This window comes from Triticum aestivum, chromosome 5D, assembly GCF_018294505.1.
Source record: "Triticum aestivum cultivar Chinese Spring chromosome 5D, IWGSC CS RefSeq v2.1, whole genome shotgun sequence".
Classification (NCBI taxonomy): Eukaryota; Viridiplantae; Streptophyta; class Magnoliopsida; order Poales; family Poaceae; genus Triticum; species Triticum aestivum.
The window spans coordinates 395,190,217-395,197,969 of record NC_057808.1 but is presented as its reverse complement, the minus strand read 5'-3'; positions in this window follow the sequence as shown (position 1 = coordinate 395,197,969).

Below are 7,753 nucleotides of genomic sequence, written 5' to 3'. Positions count from 1 at the left end.
TGCCCAACGCTAGCAGAGTGCGCCACCCTCGAGCCCAAGGGTTCCAAAGTCATCAACCACATTGGGACCAAGGCTTGAGAGGCGCCTCCGTGGTGGCATGCAGATCTTCGTAAAGATCACAAAACATGCAGGATCAGATGAGGACCAGAAGACGACGGTCCTCGGCGAGATCCTTGCCAAGGAAACCCATGAGAACTCCGGCAAGATCCTTGCCGGGGATGACCACGATGCTACGGCAAGACCCTTGTCGGGGCCCCGGCAAGGCCCTTGCCAAGAACATCAGCGGGGCCGCGGCCACGCCCGCACCCGCACCCGCCAAGACTCCATTGTCGTTCCCATGCAGCTGCCAGCCCAACCAGTGAGGCGAGCATCTGTGTGGCGACGTATGGCCTCCAGACCAGCTCAGCAAGCACCTGCATGGTGGCACGAAAATCTTCATGAAGACCCAGCCATCGCACCATCTCAGCAGCCTACCAGCCTACATGGCGCCGCCCGCTGCGCTGGCCAGGACGCGTGTCGAAGCAGGGCGAGGAGGCAACGGGCGGGACGGGCTTCACTACTGTCCCCTGATAAAGTGAGGGGACACCTAAGGGGCGCATTTAATGCGCCTTTTCCCGTAATGACAGGCGATAAGCATAGCTACTGTACCCTTTCCACCTCATGTGTGCCACTATGGCGCCCCCTTTTTCCTATAAAAGGGGGCCCGAGGCGTACTGGAGGGGGATTTGGTTCTTTTGAGCAAGTCATGCACCATAGCTAGCTGTAGAACATTTAGATATACAGCAAAGTAGGACTAGGGTATGACGCATCCCTGCGGCCCGAACCTGGGTAAACGATCTGTGTGCTGGCTCTTAGACCCGCTCTTTCCACAACCCCGCGCCCTCCGACCGTAGTCGGGATTCCAGTGATCCCATAGGTGTCATTCCCACCAACAAAAGCTGCCAAATAGGCCAGCCCAGTGCACCCCAGGTTGCACAAGTGGCTGCCATGTGGCAGCATTGCCGTCTCCTGGAAGATGGCATAGCTCTTTGCCGTCTGCCAGTGGACGACAAATATCCTGTATACCCCTATTTTTTCTGCTTTTTCTGAAATTCATTCAATATCGCAAATTTCGTAGATATATAATTTTATCAAAAACTATTGAATGAATGAGCATGCATGAGCAAGCACAAAAACACATAATTTCAATTCATGAGCATGCACATAATTTCAATTCATGAGCATCCATGAGCACACATAATTAAGAAAGTACAACACTATCATACTTAAAAGGTTTACACTAAAAAGATTAAACTAAAGATCTTCACTCCTCCTTCTTCTTCTTCTCCTTCATCATCTTGATGCGCTTAGAGTGGCGAGGCAGTGGGATGTACTCATCTACCACAATTGGCATGGTCCTGTAGTCCCACAGCTGTGGGATCGCCGGTGACACCACCATCGTGTGGTCATCGTTAGGCAACACCACCATCGCGAGGCCATCTTCAGGCACCACCGTAGCTAGGTCATCGTCAGTCGCCGCCATCGCGAGGCTAGCATCAGCCACCACCATCGTGTGGCCATCGTCAGCCACCACCATCGCGAGGTCATCCCCGCTCTACTCCACTTCTTCCCCACTCTGTTCCTCCTTATCTTCGATGCTGCTTTAGTTGTAGCCAGAGTCGCTGCTGCTTTGGCTGTAGCCAGAGTCACTACTGCTGCTCCCATTGCCTGACCAAATGCAACAAAGTTTTTTTAACAATTGGTGTGAGACAAAGCCAAATGGCGAAAAAGAAGAGGTAGGGCGTACTGGCATCATCATCATCCTGGTAGCGCATGCGGCACATAGTCGTGCTGAACACCTTCACGGTGAGTATGGCGTCGTCGTCGTACCTAAACACAAGGAAGTACCTATGCCGTAGGTCATAGGCACGGATGAACTACTCCCAGCCACGACACAAGTACATGTGGTCGCACCTGATCACCACCTCCACGTCCCACAACTGTGAAGCCCGCTGCCGACCTGTTGCAGCTTCACATTCTTTGGCCGATGGCCGTCCAGCATCTTCATAGAAGTGTCAGGCAGCCTCTGCTGCATGGGTCAAGGAGTGATGTAGCAAAAAACAGAGTTATGGTAAAGAGATGGGTGAAGGGGAGATCTCTCCTTTTATATACCTGCCTCCTGGAGGAATTCTCAAGTATGATCGTGAAGAACTCGAAACCTTCCAAGTAATACTCCGGTGTGGCAGAGCGCAACTGCTACCTCTTGAGCATGCGTTGGTTTTCCCTTGAAGAGGAAAGGGTGATGCAGAAAGTAGCGTAAGTATTTCCCTCAGTTTTTGACAACCAAGGTATCAATCAAGTAGGAGGCTACACGCAAATCCCTTGTACCTGCACAAACAAATAAGAACCTTGCAACCAATGCTATAAAGGGGTTGTCAATCCCTTCACACCCACTTGCAACAGTGAGATCTGATAGAGATAATAAGATAAATATTTTTGGTATTTTTATCATATAGATTGGAAAGTAAAGATTGCAAAATAAAATAGATCAGAAACTTATATGATGGAAATAGACCCGGGGGCCATAGGTTTCACTAGTGGCTTCTCTCAAGATAGCATAAGTATTACAGTGTGTGAACAAATTACTTGCGAGCAATTGATAGAAAAGTGCATAGTTATGAGAATATCTAGGCGTGATCATGTATATAGGCATCACGTCCGCGATAAGTAGATCGAAACGATTCTGCATCTACTACTATTACTCCACACATCGACCGCTATCCAGCATGCATCTAGAGTATTAAGTTCATAGGAACAGAGTAATGCATTAGGCAAGATGACATGATGTAGAGGGATAAACTCAAGCAATATGATATAAACCCCATCTTTTTATCCTCGATGGCAACAATACAATACGTGCCTTGCTGCCCCTGCTGTCACTGGGAAAGGTAACCGCAAGATTGAACCCAAAGCTAAGCACTTCTCCCATTGCAAGAAAGGTCAATCTAGTAGGTGAAACCAAACTGATAATTCGAAGAGACTTTCAAAGATAAAAAATCATACATAAAAGAATTCAGAGGAGATTCAAATATTGTTCATTGATAATCTTGATCATAAACCCACAATTCATCGGATCTCGACAAACACACCGCAAAAAGAATTACATCGAATAGATATCCAAGAAGATCGAGGAGAACTTTGTATTGAGATCCAAAGAGAGAAGAAGCCATCTAGCTAATAACTATGGATGAGAATGTCTGTGGTAAACTACTCACACTTCATCGGAGAGGTTATGGTGTTGATGTAGAAGCCCTCCTGATCGATTCCCCCTCCGCTGGAGCATCGGAAAAGGCCCCAAGATGGGATCTCACGGGTACAGAAGGTTGCGGCGGTGGAAATAGTGTTTCGTAGTGCTCCTGGATGTTTTCAGGGTATATGAGTATATATAGGCGAAGGAAGTCGGTCAAGGGAGCCAAGAGGGGCCCATGAGGGTGGTGGGCGCGCCTACCCCCCTAGGTGCGCCTCCCTGCCTCGTGGCCGCCTCGTTTCTTTCTTGACGTCCACTCTAATTCTCCTAGATTGCATTTGTTCCAAAAATAACTCTCCTGAAGGTTTCATTCCGTTTGGACTCCATTTGATATTCCTTTTCTGCGAAACACTGAAATAGGCAAAAAAACAGCAATTTGGACTGGGCCTCCGGCTAATAGGTTAGTCCCAAAAATAATATAAAAGTGCATAGTAAAGCCCATGAAACATCCAAAACGGATAATATAATAGCATGGAACAATAGAAAATTATAGATACGTTGGAGACGTATCAAGCATCCCCAAGCTTAATTCATGCTCGTCCTCGAGTAGGTAAATGATAGAAACAGAATTTTTGATGTGGAATGCTACCTAACATAATTCTCAATGCAATTTTCTTTATTGTGGCATGAATGTTCAGATCCAAAAGATTGAACTTAAAAGTTTAATATTGACATAAAAATAGTAATACTTCAAGCATACTAACAAAGTAATCATGCTTATCAAAATAACATAGCCAAAGAAAGCTTATCCCTACAAAATCATGTAGTTTGGCCATGCTTCATTTTCGTCACACAAAATGCTCCCATGATGCACAACCCCGGTTTCAGCCAAGCAATTGGTTCATACTTTTTAACGCGCTTCAGCTTTTTCAACCCTCACGCAATACATGAGCGTAATCCATGGACATAGCACTATGGGTGGAGTAGAGTATGATGATAGGGATTATGTGAGAAAACAAAAAAGGAGAAAGTCTCATATTGACGCGGCTAATCAACGGGCTATGGAGATGCCCATCAATTGATGTCAATGCGAGGAGTAGGGATTGCCATGCAACGGATGCACTAGAGCTATAAATGTATGAAAGCTCATCAAAAAGAAACTAAGTGGGTGTGCATCCAACTTGCCTGCTCACGAAGACCTAGGGCATTTTGAGGAAGCCCATCATTGGAATATACAAGCCAAGTTCTATAATGAAAAATTCCCACTAGTATATGAAAGTGAAAAAATAGGAGACTCTCTATCATGAAGATCATGGTGCTATTTTGAAACACAAGTGTGGAAAATGGATAGTAACATTGTCCCTTCTCTCTTTTTCTCTCATTTTTTCTCCTTTTTTTGGTGGGCTTCTTTGGCCTCTTTTTTTATTTGGGCTTCTTTGGCCTCTTTTATTTTTCATAAAGTCCGGAGACTCATCCCGACTTGTGGGGGAATCATTGCTTCCATCATCCTTTCCTCACATGGGACAATGCTCTAATAATGGAAATCATCACACTTCTATTTATTTACAACTCAATACTTAGGACAAAATATGACTCTATGTGAATGCCTCCGGCGGTGTACCGGGATATGCAATGAATCAAGAGCGACATGTATGAAAGAATTATAAAGGTGGCTTTGCCACAAATACGATGTCAACTACATGATCATGCTAAGCAATATGACAATGATGGAGCGTGTCATAATAAATGGAATGGTGGAAAGTTGCATGGCAATATATCTCGGAATGGCTATGGAAATGCCATAATAGGTAGGTATGGTGGCTGTTTTGAGGAAGATATAAGGAGGTTTATGTGTTATAGAGTGTATCGTATCACGGGGTTTGGATGCACCGGCGAAGTTTGCACCAACTCTCAAGGTGAGAAAGGGCAATGCACGGTACCATAGAGGCTAGCAAATTGTGGAAGGGTAAGAGTGCGTATAATCCATGAACTCATATTAGTCATAAAGAACTCATATACTTATTGCAAAAGTTTATTAGCCCTCGAAGCAAAGTACTACTATGCAAGCTCCTAGGGGAAGGGTTGGTAGGAGTTAACCATCGCGCGATCCCGACCTCCACTCATAAGGAAGGCAATCAAAGAACACCCCATGCTTCAAATTTGTCACACAACATTCACCATACGTGCATGCTACGGGACTTGCCAACTTTAACACAAGTATTTCTCAATTTCATAATTACCCAACTAGCATGACTCTAACATTACCACCTTTATATCTCAAAACAATTATCAAGTATCAAATTTATCATAGTGTTTAATGCATCTATATGTTAGTTTTTATTATACCCAACTTGGATGCCCATCATATTAGGACTAATTTTATAACCAAAGCAAATACCATGCTTTTCTAAAAGACTCTCAAAATAATATAAGTGAAGCATGAGAGATCAATAATTTCTATAAAATAAAACCACCGCCGTGCTCTAAAAAGGTATAAGTGAAGCACTAGAGCAAAATTATCTAGCTCAAAAGATATAAGTGAAGCACATAGAGTACTCTAATAAATTCTGATTCATGTGTGTCTCTCTCAAAAGGTGTGTACAGCAATGATGATTGTGGTAAACTAAAAAGCAAAGACTCAAATCATACAAGACGCTCCAAGCAAAACACATATCATGTGGTGAATAAAAATATAGCATCAAGTAAAGTTACCAATGGACGAAGACGAAAGAGGGGATGCCTTCCGGGGCATCCCCAAGCTTAGGATTTTGGTTGTCCTTGAATTTTACATTGGGGTTCCTTGGGAATCCCCAAGCTTAGGCTCTTGCCACTCCTTATTCCATAATCCATCAAATCTTTACCCAAAAACTTGAAAACTTCACAACACAAAACTCAACAGAAAATCTCATGAGCTCCGTTAGCAAAATAAAACAAACCACCACTTTAAGGTACGGTAATGAACTCATTCTTTATTTATATTGGTGCTAAACCTACTGTATTCCAACTTCTCTATGGTTCATACCCCCTAATACTAGCCATAGATTCATCAAAATAAGCAAACAACGCATGAAAAACAGAATCTGTCAAAAACAGAACAGTCTGTAGTAATCTGCAACTTTCGAATACTTCTAGAACTCCACAATTCTGAAATAAATCGGTGGACGTGAGGAATTTGTCTATTAATCATCTGCAAAAAGAAATAAGCTAAAAGCACTCTCCAGTAAAAAATGGCAGCTAATCTCGTGAGCGCTAAAGTTTCTGTTTTTTATAGCAAGATCATAAAGACTTCACCCAAGTCTTCCCAAAGGTTCTACTTGGCACAAACACTAATTAAAACATAAAACCACATCTAACCAGAGGCTATATGAATTATTTATTACTAAACAGGAACAAAAAGTAAAGAACAAAAATAAAATTGGGTTGCCTCCCAACAAGCGCTATCGTTTAACGCCCCTAGCTAGGCATAAAAGCGAGAATAGATCTAAGTATCACCATAATGATAAGGTAAATCACGAAAAATCATCTCATATTCCCTATGTTCAGTAGCAAGTTTTCTTTGTGGCAAGCAAAGGTAATCAAAAGGGATAAATATAATGGGACAAAAGTCCCCAAGATCAAGCTCGGGAGGTATGGGTTCCTCCTTTGGCCCCTCATATTGCACAACCAATTCATCATCATAAGCATTCTTTTGGCAAAAAGTCATGAGCCTTTGCTCGAGAGAAAATCCTAACCCATTGTTTTGAATAGCAAAATCATCATTAAGTTCGTAGATTCTATCAACTAGAACATCAGTAGGAACCTTTTTTTCTAAGGTTTTCATTATAAGCAACATGATCTAAAGATCGTAAACGCAGTATGTCTTCTTGATTAAAAAGGATCGCCTCTATGGGAGGACGATCAGTGTGCACCCTATAATGCACAAAAATTTCTTTGGCTTCTTTCATTATAAATCTGAACTCATGTGCCAAAAATATAGTAGCTACACGCTTAACAGAAGAATGCTCTATATTGGAAAATTCTAGGAAAATCCTTTGTATGCAAGGATGCATATGAATAAACAGTCTTTCAAGTTCAACTATAAGCAAGGATATAGCATCCGCAAGACTACTAGTTCTATGAAGAATAGATCCACCCATAGCGGGCAAAGCACCGACACAAGTAAAGAAATCTTGAATGACCCCTTTTCCAATAATATTACCACTACCGATTCGAAACTTTTTAGTATGTAAGATAGTGGGTTCTTCAGCACGATCATTGAAAGCATCAAAGTTTCCAATGTTATTACTATTGTCCTTATCAACGATAACCTCCCCAGTTTCAGATATAGTGGCACCAAATGCCACAAGAAGCAAGCGAAAAAGAGGCGAACGGGAAAAAGAGGGCGAATAAAATGGCAAGGGTGAAATGGGGGAGAGGAAAACGACAGGCAAATGGAAAATAATGTAGTGCGAGGGATAAGAGTTTGTGATGGGTACTTGGTATGTCTTGACTTGTGCGTAGACACCCCGGCAACGGCGCCAGAAATCC